Source organism: Bos taurus, chromosome 19 (genome assembly GCF_002263795.3).
Source record: "Bos taurus isolate L1 Dominette 01449 registration number 42190680 breed Hereford chromosome 19, ARS-UCD2.0, whole genome shotgun sequence".
NCBI classification, from domain to species: Eukaryota; Metazoa; Chordata; class Mammalia; order Artiodactyla; family Bovidae; genus Bos; species Bos taurus.
In genome coordinates this window covers 60,899,397-60,912,269 of record NC_037346.1, presented here as the reverse complement: position 1 = coordinate 60,912,269, position 12,873 = coordinate 60,899,397, and the positions used below count along the sequence as shown (strand labels likewise).

At 41.7% G+C, this 12,873-nt stretch overlaps 1 long non-coding RNA gene across 1 annotated transcript; it reads right to left on the bottom strand.

Annotated features, from left to right (window-relative positions):
- Positions 1–3,254: 3,254 nt before the first annotated feature.
- Positions 3,255–12,873, bottom strand: LOC112442736 (uncharacterized). The gene is made up of 3 exons (XR_003031024.2): positions 12,706–12,873; positions 8,083–8,126; positions 3,255–3,565 (listed from the first exon to the last, which is right to left on the bottom strand). It is a non-coding gene; the product is annotated as an uncharacterized lncRNA (long non-coding RNA).

Below are 12,873 nucleotides of genomic sequence, written 5' to 3'. Positions count from 1 at the left end.
TCTGCTTTTGAATATGCTATCTAGGTTGGTCATAATTTTCCTTCCAAGGAGTAAGCGTCTTTTAATTTCATAGCTGCAGTCACCATCGAGGGGGGAAAAAACAAGTGAATTTTATCTTAAAGTTGTGACTTTTTTTGAGTTTATTTAAAGTGTCTGTGTGTGCATGCTAACTTGCTTCAGTCATGTCCAACTCTTTGCAACCTTGTGGACTGTAGCCTGCCAGGATCCTCTGTCCCTGGGATTTTCCAGGCAAAAATACTGGAATGGGTTGCCATGTCCTCCTCCAGGGGATCTTCCCAATCCAGGGATCGAATTGGTGTCTTCTTTGTCTCCTGCACTGCAAAAGAATTCTTTTCCACTGGTGCCACCTGGGAAGTTCACTGAAAAGTAGAGTGCATTGTAAGTGTTTGGATCTCACAGGCAACCCATGGTCCTACGCAATGTGACTAATACTATTGAAAGCACCATGCTAAGGTTTCGCAAGAGTTTTTCTTCCCAAAACACTTAAAGAATTCTGAAACAATGTCAACAGGGTCGGGTGAGTTGGTGGACATTTTCTGTTATTTAATTTATTTTAAAGTAGTTCAAGAACTGGGTGGCTTTACGCTTCTAAAGCATCCTTCAGCCGAGAACACCAAAATATCCACACGGGTCCTTTACGGGACCTGCTGCTGCATAAAACCCAACTCTGAGTCATCTGTGGGAAACTGAACTTTCTCTGGGAGTCCACCAACGTCTCATTTCTGTATATGGATACGTTAGAAAGGATAGTTAGATTTAGTTCTTATTTCATCTTGTTTCATTATTTTCCACACTTCCTAAATTCCTGCAATCCAAGTACCATACTTCTGAATCTGTTTGTTTTGTTCTTATCTTCTTCAGTAGCTGAGGGTGTATTTTTTACTCTAAGAGATTTTCACACATTTTTTTTTCCATGCACAGGATTTACTGATTTTTTTTTTTTTAACTGGCAGCCTGCCGGCTCTGTGCCAAGACTGCTGCTGGGCACAGCTGAATCTGAGCAGTCTGACTCACTATTGGAGGATGGCTTTTCTGTTGACTTTTCTCCTACCAACCTTTGAGTATATATGAAAAGGAAAATCGGTACATAACATTTTCTTTGCCTTATTCAGTAATTAGCTTCCAGCTCCTTACATACTATCATCAGTTGGTCACAGAGAAATCTCACTTCTACCAAGGTCATAGTTATTTTCTAGAAAAAAACTGATTGTTTGCTTTGGGCTGCGCTGCAAGACGTGTGGGATCTTGGTTCCCTGACCAGGGATTAAATGCAGGCCACAGCAGTGAAGGCACCAGGTTCTAACCACTGGACCATCAGAGAGTTCCCAGAAAACTCCCAAGAAATACAGATTGTTAACAACTCTGTCCCTAAGTGTATTCTCTTCCCCTATAAGGTAGTTTATGAAAATCACTTAGAATTAGTAACTGGAACATAAATTCAGATGTGGCCAACATTATTGAATCTGTGTGGTCTTATTGGGGGCTTCCCTGGTGGCTTAGTAGGAGAGAACCCACTTGCCACTGCGGGAAGCTCGGGCTTGATCCCCTGGAGAAGAAAATGGCAGGCGACTCCAGTATTCATGCCTAGGAAATCCCATGGACAGAGGAGCCTGGAGGATGAACTGAGAGAGTAGCATTGAAACATATACATTACCATATGGAAAACAGATAGCCAGTGAAACTTGCTGTGTGGGGCAGGGAGCTCAAATCCAGTGCTCTGTGACAAGCTAGACGGGTGGTATGGGGAGGGAGGTGGGAGGGAGGCTCAAGAGGGAGTGGACATGTGTATACCTATGGCTGATTCATGCTGATGTATGGCAGAAGCCAACACAATATTGTAAAGCAATTATCCTCCAATTAATAAATTTTTTTAAAGGTCAGACATGACTTAGCAACTGATCATCGTATGGGATTCTTCAGTGCTTTTTACTCAGTAATCTATAGTATGTGTCAGGGCTTCCCTGGTGACTCAAATAGTAAAGAATCTGCCTGCAATGTAGGAGACCCTGGTTCAGAACCTGGGTTGGGAAGATCCCCTGGAGAAGGAAATGGCAACCCACTCCAGTATTCTTGTCTGGAGAATCTCATGGACAGAGGAGCCTGGTGGGCTACAGTTCATGGGGTCACAAAGAGCTGGACACGACTGAGTGACTTACACTTTCCATGTGTCAGGTGAATCCCTATTATGTTCATTTTTTTATGACCAAAGGTCACTCCTCCTTTGAAATACTGAACACTTGATTTAGTGATTTCTCCTGTTTTTGATTTCAAGTCAGTGGGACCTCTGGTGACTGAAGCTCTACTGGCCATTTACCATGAGGTGTCACAGTGATTTGTATCCATGTTTTATTTTCTTAATAAATTAGAATCTGCCTTCATACCCGTCTTCTCTCCCCAGTGTTATTGGTAATAACAGCTAATGTGTACAGGACAGCCTCTGTGGGGCTTGCTTCTGTTTATATCACTAATCTCATTTCATCCTCATACAAACCCTAATGAGACAGCATCAGTGTCCTTGTTTCCTTGATGAGGATATAGAAGCCTCGGGAAGTTCGCTGAGGTCACACTCCTAGCTAGTTGTAGATCGAGGATTGGATTCAAGGCAATTTCAGTTGCTGTGGCTTTATCATTAACCACTTGATCATTATTGCCAACCTAGAGCCAGGTCAGACTGAACGCATGAAACCTCAGATATGTGCATGCTTAGTCGCTCAGTTGTGTCCGACTCTCTGTGACCCCATGGACTGCAGCCTGCCAGGCTCCTCTGTCCATGGGATTCTCCAGGCAAGAACACTGGAGTGGGTTGCCATTCCCTCCTCCAGGGGATCTTCCTGACCCAGGGATCAAACCCACATATCCTGCATTGGCAGGTGGTTCCTTTACCACTCTGCCACCTGGGAAACCCCTCTGACTCCACATCTTTCCATTTCCCCTCTTTTGATTGCTCATCCGTCGGTAGGTTTTGTGAGGAACAGGTTGGACGCAGAGTGAGCTGGGCGCTGCTTTGATGCCCAGAGCCAGCAAGACTGCTCACCGCTGGCTGTCTGGGGGGACCGGGAGCTGCTCCAAGGAAGCACAGCCTTGCAGCTTTTCTGCCATCACAGAAAACTCCAGTGTGGTCTTAGTCCTCAGACTTCGTACTTTGAGTTGCCTTTGAAGCCGCGTTTTTTTTTGTTTTTTCCTCTGCATACATTTTAGTGTGTCCTTTTAGCAAATTATATTTCATTAAAGAATGTTTTTACCTTCTTTCTTTTAAATGGGGAGGAGGAGGAGACGGCCTTGAAAATGACAGCTGCCCAGAGAACGCACTCCTGCCCTGCATGTCAGCATGCGTAACGGGCGTGCGTAGCCTGCGTGCGTAACGGGAGTGCGTTGCGTGCATGCGTAACGTGCTTGCGCCCGCACCTTTGTCTCCACGTCTGTTCCGAAACACGACGGCGCGGGTCGTATGTGCTCCGGGCAGAGGTCCGTCTTTAGCTCGTCTACAGTAAGACTTATATTTTCTTTCCTGTGTGTTTCAAAACTACACTTTGCCCTTCAGCACCTAAAAAATAGAAACATAAAATAATAATCATAATAAGGAATCATGTTTGCTGCCAGGGCTTCCCACATAGCTTGCCCTTCTTGGTGGTCAGTATGGGGAAGTGAACCTCTTTTTCCTCAGCCCAGTCACCCTCAGAGGATGTTGGCAATGAGCCAGTGTAACCACGGGGAAAGCAAGACTTATGACAAAGCTAAAAGCTGAAAATAGAATCCATTTCCTAGCAGTGTGTTCTTTTTTTTTTTTTTTTTTTTTTTTAGCAGTGTGTTCTATAGAATGTTTTTCATCTGTTTTTTTATCACGTGATCGCTCCATCACATGGGCTAATCTGGTCTCGCAAACATCAAGGGAATTTCCAAGACGCTTTTAGCAAACGGAATTGTAATGTTTGAATATGAAAAACTTAACTGTGTTTGAGAAGTTAGATATTTTCAGCTACTCCTTGGGGCAGCTGTAGGGCTGCTTGTATTTGCCTCTCAAGCCTTATGCATTATGTTCTCTTAGCTGAGTTCCTGGGCTTCCTGAAGGTCTGAGTTCTAACCACTTCCTCTTAATATGTTCATGAACACCCCTGCCCCTATTTTGCATAGTTTTATGGAATTAACAGAACTCCCAAAGACTCTAGGGGTTTGCCCTAGACTGTGTTGTTCCAGGTCATTTATCTAAATGAAATCTAAATGAGCAGTGTTAAGACGATGATCTGAGACTAGAAAACAAACTCGTGGCTACCAAAGAGGGGAGGGTAAATTAGGGGTATGAGATTAACAGGCACATAGTACTACAGATAAAGCAGATAAATAGCAAAGACCTACAGTATAGCCCAAGGAATTATAAGTGTTACCATAATTTATAATGGAGTTCAGTTCAGTTCAGTTCAGTTCATTCAGTCATGTCTGACTCTTTGTGACCCCATGGACTACACAGCATGCCAGACCTCCCTGTCTATCACCAACTCCTGGAGTTTACTCATCAGACTGATGTCCATTGAGTCGGTGATGCCATCCAACCATCTCATCCTCTGTTGTCCCCCTCTCCTCCTGCCTTCAATTTTCCCAGCGTCTGGGTCTTTTCAAATGAGTTATCTCTTCACAACAGGTGGCAAAATATTGCAGTTTCAGCTTCAGCATGTTCAGGACTGATTTCCTTTAGGATGGACTGGTTGGATCTCCTTGTAGTCCAAGGGATTCCCAAGAGTCTTCTCCAACAACACTGTTCAAAAGCATCAATTCTTCGGCACTAAGCTTTCTTTATGGTCCAACTCTCACATCCATACATGACTACTGGAGAAACCATAGCCTTGACTAGATGGTCCTTTGTTGGCAAAGTAATGTCTCTGCTTTTGAATATGCTGTCTAGGTTGGTCATAACTTTTCTTCCAAGGAGTAAGTGTCTTTTAATTTCATGGCTGCAGTCACCATCTGCAGTGATTTTGGAGCCCAAAAATAAAGTCTGCCACTGTTTCCCCATCTATTTGCCATGAAATGATGGGGCTGGATGCCATGATCTTAGTTTTCTGAATGTTGAGTTTTAAGCCAACTTTTCCACTCTCCTCTTTCCCCTTCATTAAGAGGTTTTTTAGTTCCTCTTGGCTTTCTGCCATAAGGATGATATCATCTGCATATCTGAGGTTATTGATATTTCTCCCACAATCTTGATTCCAGCTTGTTATAACGGAGTATAATCTGCAAAAATACTGAATCACTATGCTCTACACCTGAAACAAATATGTGTGCATGCAGTTGCTCATTTATGTCCGACTGTTTGCGACCCCATGGGGTGTAGCCTACCAGGCTCCTCTGTCCATGGGATTCTCCAGGCAAGAATACTGGAGTGCATTGCCATGCCTTCCTCCATGGGATCTTCCCACACAGGAATCAAATCCAAGTCTCTTGTGTCTTCTGCCACTGGCAGGTGGGTTCTTTACCCACTGAGCCATCTGGGAAGCCCACTTTAGAGTATATGACTACCTAATTTATAGTTGAGTCTCACTTAGCTGACTCCTGTTCTTTCACAGCTCTCCACTAGCCTTGGGTAAAGATGGATAGATTTAGGATTTGATGTAGTTTCTATCATCAGTGAGTTCACAAATTGGAGACAGGGAGATAGATATGTGAACACATTACTATAAACATGAAAAAGGTGGAATAGAATATTGTGTGGAGGCGGGTAGGGTGAGGGTGAGGGGCACATCTTCCAGAGAACAGGGTGTACAGAGATACCCAAAGGAATAGGAATGAAATGGAACATGGAGGGTGGAAGGCATGATCCTGGAGAGATGGAGAGAGGGTCCAGGTGATCTCAGAGCATCTTTTGTTGTTGTTGTTGTTGTGTTGCTAAGTTGTGTCTGACTGTAACCCCTGGACCGCAGCATGCCAGGACAGCTCTGTTCTCTCCCACAGTTTGATCAGATTCATGCCCATCGTGTCAGTGATGCCATCCAACCATCTCATCCTCTGCTGTCTCCTTTTCGTTTTGCCTTCAGTCTTTCCCAGCATCAGGCTTTTTTCACATGAGTTGGCTCTTCACATCAGGTGGCCAAAGTATTGAACTTCAGCATCAGTCCTTCCAATGAATATCAGGGTTGATTTCCTTTAGGATTGACTGGTTGTTCTCTTTGTAATTCATGGGACTCTCAAGAGTCTTCTCCAGCACCACAGTTAGAAAGCATCAATTCTTCGGTGCTCAGCCTCCTCTATGGTCCTACTATCACATCTGTACATGACTACTGTAAAAACCATAGCTTTGACTATATGGTCCTGGTGGATAACCTGTCCTGGGCCTTATTAGAGATGAACTTGCAGGATTTCAGCCATCAAGAAATATCTAATCTACCCAAGTAGACAGGAATAAAGCATTTTTACTATTGATGTGGGAGCCTGAGGGAGCATTCATTCAGTTTGGGGAACCACATAAAGATCCCTGGGGGGAGCTGCCCTCCCACTGGGTGCGGACTCGGCAGCTGGCCCATTGTACAGCAAAGTACTAGAACCTCAAGTTGCTCTTTGAGTTCCACCAACTGTATTGTATTAGGATCTATGGAAAACAAAGTCCTCATGTTTATCGTACTGGTTTGAGGGGATCTGGCTTTTTGCCCTTGTTATGAATTGTCCAGACTTGGATGTGTTATGTTTCCTAAACTATTCTAAGAGTGGTTGGTGTTATGTAAGTGGAGATTTTTGAATCATCTAAGGCAACTTGAAAATTCTGCATATTTGTAAAAAATCAGCCCATTCCTAGACATCATGTTTATTTCTCAAGTGGTGGCACTATTTTTAGAAATAAAGGACTTCAAAACCTTCATCCACATTTTTCATCCATTACACAATGTGTTCCTTAAACATATGCAAAACAATGACATGGAGAAATCTTGAGATTGGGGGAGGGGAGGGGAACAGCAGCTCGATTTGAAAGTTTGCTAACACATATTATGATTTATTATTTAACAGTTGGCTCCATTTGGCATCTGGAGATTTTCTCAAATGCAAGCTCATGTAGTGTATTAAGATTTATTTGTGTATTAAGCAAGCATCTTTGGTTGAAATGTGGCTAGCATATTTGACTGAATAAAAAATGAGATGACACAGCTCAGTGATTGATAATATTTAGGGAAATATTTACAAACATACATAATATTTTGTTGATTCTCCAGGCTTTTCTGTGCCTATTCCCATCTGTATTTTTTTTTTAATGAAGAAGATTCAAAATAATTACCCAGATGTCTTTTCTTTTCTTACGATTCAGCATGGACAATATTTGTAATATTTCCGTACATGGTCAAATGTGGAAACCTCATTGGGCCAGTGTTAACCACTTTCTCCTCCCACCCTATTTTGGTTAATTTGTCTGTGAATGCATTTTTTTTTCGAATGTATCATTTGATCCCTCCCCTATCAAGTGTAGAGACTTCCAGATTCTTGTCTCTTAAATGGATGTGTTGCTGAATGCACCGTTCATTATGGAATAAATGTAGGATGTTTGTGGGGGTGAACTCAACAACTTCTGGATAAAATTTGAAGCACCTGTAGAATCTAAGATTAGAAGAGCTTCTGAAGATAATAATGGTTCAGGCATGCTGAGGACTGTGGTTGAATTTTCATCATTTACACATAGTGCATTTGTATACCTTCCTTAGGAATTCCTCCTTTTGTTTGTGATTGAATGAAACGAATTTACTGATATATGTGATGGCACAGTATGTCAAATAGTGAGAGGCATTAACTGGTCTCTTCTGAGACTTGATCTCGGCTCTTTTGGAGTCACGGAGACTAAAGGGTTACATGAGGTTAGGGCTCAAGTCACAGCCTCCTTGACTGGAGTTCGATGAATGCTTATCAAAAGCTCTTTCTCAGAAACAACCAGAAAGAGTCATATTAATACTAGTAAGGGATTGAAGAGAGAAGTTGGAAAGGACTGGGAGAGTATATCTCCATGGCCTTTCAGGAAAGAGACACATTTTAACGGTAGAACTGCGGGTTTCGTGCGTAGGGCTGTTTCTTCAGCCTCTCCCAGCTCTTACTCACCAGTCGGCTTGGTCTTCATTTGGTTTCCTGAGCGGACTTCTCTCCTACAAAGAGAATGTGTTGAAGAGCCAACATGAATATCAGTCTGCTTGGCAGTCAAAGCCTCATAAATTATTCTGTTGGTTCTTTGACACAAATCATTCTCATGTGAGTTTGAGTTGCATAAGCTGGATTATTTTTCTTTGTGCCTGATTACCACTGGCAAAGCTTCTTATTAAATATCATCTCAAGATATATGAAAGCAAGAAGACCAAACCTCTGGAGTACAGAAGGATAATTGGACTATTTTCCCTAAGTACCCACCCATCCACCTCACCCCAATTATTAGAGTAGCATGGGCTAATTGTTTAAACCATTGTAGACATTCATGGTAGACATTGCAGAATATTATAGACAGGTTTAGGTATCTTTTCTTCTACTCTTTTTGATCTAAGCATAAGGTACAGGGTTACAATGAACATAAATATAGCTTACATTTATTGAAGGCTTATTCAAAGCACTGTGTAAGTGCCTGCTGTGCATCCATCCATTTTAATCCACAAAGCAATGTCACTATGTAGGTAGCATTATCATCTGATTTTGTAGAAGAGGATATAGAGGTACTGTGATTTTAAGTAACCCATATCACAGAGTAAGTGATGGAGCTGTGGTGAATTAAGATGGTCTCATTTTATAGCATAAGTTCTTTTTTAAAAAATTTTACTTGAGTATAGTTGACTTACAATGTTGTGTTAGTCACAACATACAGCAAAGTGAGAAAGTTATATATATATATATATATATCTCCAGTCTTTATAGGATTCTTTTCCCATGCAGGTCATCACAGAGTACTGAGTAGAATTCTTTGTGCTTTCAGTAGGTCCTTATTAGTGATCTATTTTACATACAGTAGTGTATGCGTGTCAATCCCAACCTCCCAGTTTATCCCTCCACCCCTTCCCAGTAATCGTACATTTGTTTTCTATATCCATGAGTCTGTTTCTGTTTTGTAAATAAGTTCATTTGTATCATTTTTAAAGATTCCACATAAAATCTATATCATATGATATTTGTCTTTGTTTGTATAGCATAAATTCTTAACCATCATTATGCTGTTAAGTGTTATTTATAATCTGCACACTGTTATTCTGAATTCACATAGTGCCTTCTCTACAGAATAGTAAAGTTTTAGAAACCTCAACTATCACCCAATTGCTTACGACTATGTAAGTCTCAGTTTGATTTTGTCTTGAGAAGCCTCAATGTTAAATTTGCTCGTCTATGTAATGACATGTCAGTACTTTCCTCCCAGTGATAGCAAAACTAGGCTGTTTAAGAATCAAATGTTGGACATGTCCATATGATGTCAAGGCTAAATGTTCTGTCCTGGGTCCCCTTTAATATTCTTAAATTATAACGTGTTATATTAAATCTTTGAAATTTGACACAAGAGATAAAGATCCAAACATTGTCTAACATCATTGCGTGGGTTGAAGATTAGTTCAGATTGTCCCGAGACAAGAGATGACAAAGGAAGTCATCTAATGAAAGATAGGATACCATGACTGCTTTCTCTTTCTGAAAGTGTTAATCAGAGTACAAATTGATGGACTGCATGTAATGGGCAAAATGCTCCCCATTCTGATCTATTTCTAACTGATGTAAATTTAAGCATTTCTTTGGTTCAACCAAAAAACCTGAACTGGTGGTCTCTTTTAAGTGGTGATCTAGGACATCTACATGCCTGTGGATGACTTTTGTCTTTCTTTTGTCAGAAAGACTGCATTTGTTTGAGTACCCAAAGATGTAAATAAATTAAACAAGCATGCAAAATTTGATAAAGTGTACGGCTCTAGAAACTTGATGCTACATGAAAAATTCAAAATTTTGGTTTGTCTTCTTTTTTAAAAAAAAATCTGATTAATGAGCACTTAAGGAAGTAGGGATTTTCAGAGGTTATCAAGAGTTCACTAAGATTATTTTTTTTCAAGCATGTTACATTTTCTTTCCTTCCTCCCTCCCATGGTCTCTCCGCTTTTTTTCAAGGAATACTATATTCATGGATTGAGCAAATGCTTTAACTTAAAGAACTTTGCTTACATAATTTTTTTTTTGGCAAAGACCCTCGTGATATCAAGAGAATTATGCCAAAATAAGGTTGCAAAATGAATCGCTTCCAACTCTTTGGGGAGGGGCATGTGGAGGCAGTCAGTCCCAATATGCCTAATAGTATTACAGACTGTTAACTTACGCAGAAAGTTAGTAGCTTAATAATAATTTATAACAATTTGGTAATTATGCTGGAGGTTTTAGGTAACTACAGCAATGTGTAAAGAGTATGAAAATATGGTCAAGAAAAAATAGCTAATACTGAACTAAGCATTATAGGTGGAAAGTTAATACCTATAAGAAGAGGTGACAAATCCTTGTACTATCAGGAATATTGCACCTTTAATTTACTTCTAGGGACCATCCTTTTGCAAGTACATTGATTTCAAAATTTGAGTACATTCAGAGAAAGCTATGAAGGTTAGCAAGTGGTGATGGCTGGACACCTTTTTTTTTTTTTTAATTTTTGGCCACATCACTCAGTTTGTGGGATCTTAGTTCCCTGACCAGGAATTGGACCTGGGTCCTTGGCGGTGAGAGTGCAGAGTTCCCATCACTGGACTGCCAGGGAATCCCCACAGTGCAGAGTGTTTAAATTTCCATGTGCATATAAATTAGCTGATTATCTTACTTAAGTTTTTAATTCTGATTCAGTAGGTCTGAGATGAGACCCAAGCGTCTTCATTTCTATGAGCTCCTAGGTGATGCTGTCTACCTGGTGTGTAGACAATATTTTGAATACCATGGCTGTAGCAGAATGGCTGGACGGTGCTGGGGGTCCGTTCAAATGAAATGGTTTTATATTTATACTGGTTTATGTTTACCCTGTTGTGTGGGTTTTTCTCCTCACCTTACTTGTTTGCTTGGGAGAGGACAAGGAGAAAACAGTAAGTAGGAGTTTAAGTTGGATATAGCAAACCCTGAGGAGAGGAATGGGTGGATATGGAAGAAAAGCAGCAAGTCCAGAGTACTCAAGGTCCCAATGAAGCTGAAAAGCTGTCATCACAGAAGCGGCTGGAAAAGCAAGTTGGAAGATGAGGAACTTATGAGTGAGGATTTTGAAAGTGAAAGAATTACAGATGATGACAAGATCCAGATGTAGCCCCAGAGGATCACGGCTGACGTGGTGCTCAGGGTGGTGACGGTCTCACCGTTCTGTCACGCCCGGGAGGGTGATGAGGGCTGGGGGCTGCTCAGCTTCGGCATGTTCATGGCCGCGTACTGGGGGGCACTTAAGTGAAGGGCGCTTATCAGTCTCGAAGCTCTTGTGGACACTTATCTTTTGATCTCTTGGGATTTCTCTTGGGATTAATTCATTCACATGACAAATGGTTATCGAGTGTTCACTAGGAGTGAAACACTGTCTCTGCGTGGCATGACGGATACCATTCTGAACCACACGGGGCTTGCATTCTGGTGGGTTTGCGCCTTTGGAGTCCTGGTTTCCATGTGGATGATATGTCACAAAGGGTCACAGAGTGATGTATGTGGGAAAAGAATCTAAGAAAGAGTGGGTGTATGTATCTATGTAACTGATTCACTTTGCTGTGCACCTGAAACTAACACAATATTGTAAATCAGGTATACTCCAGTAAAAGTTAGAAAAAGGAAGAAAAGATGCCCCAAAGGATCATAGACCCGCTCCCTCAAGCTTCCTCACCAAATTGGAAAAAAAAAGAAGGAAAAAAAGAAAAGAGCAGAACAATAACAAAAATAAAATTAGAAAAATAAAAAAACTGGAATACATAAAAAATGAAACACATACAAGATAACTGAGATGAAATTAGATCACCTCTAGAAAGTGAATTCACTCAGCCATGTCTGACTCTTTGTGACCCCATGGACTGTAGCCTACCAGGTTCCCCCGTCCATGGGATTTTGCAGGCAAGAATACTGGAGTGCTTTGCCATTTCCTTCTTCAGGAGATCTTCCCGACCCAGGGACTGAACCCGTGTCTGCTGCATTGTAAGCAGATGCTCTACCATCTGAGCCACCAGGGAAGTCCTCTACTATAGTTGTTAAAGATGGTACAGCTGAGCCTGCTTGCAGGGCAGGAGTAGAGATGTGGATGTGGAGAATGAATTTGTGGACACGGGTAAGAGGACGGTGGAATGAAATTGGAGATTAGGATTGGCATGCACACACTGCTACATGGATCATAGCTCGCAGGGGCTGCTGGGTAGCTCAGGGAGCCCACTCGGTGCTCGGTGATGACCAGGAGGGCTGGGATGGGGGATGGGAGGGAGAGCCAGGAGGGAGGGGCCTGTGTCTGCAGGTAGCTGATCCTCTGTGTTGTACAGCAGAAACTGACAGAGCATTTTAAAACAGTTACATTCCAATAAAAAAGAAGAAAAATGTCTGGCCCCATTTTTTTTGTGGCATGAAACTTTGGCTTTAGTTTTCATTATGATTAGAGCGAACAAAATTAGTTTGTGTGAAAAACAGCAAAGAAAGTCACTTTGGTCAGCTTTGAGAAACTGATCTGCTTTTGTCAAAACCAAAGGAACCCTTTTATCCCATGTTGCTGAGAGTTACCTGAATGTGGAGGACAGGAACGGAGTGGAAGACCTGCAAATCACAAAAGGTGCCAACTGAAGGTTACAGATGACGTGAGTTCTGAGCATGTAGAGCTGAGAGTGTCGCCTACCATTGCAAGAGAAACATGAAAAGGTCACTTATGCCTACCCATCATGCAGGTTTTCT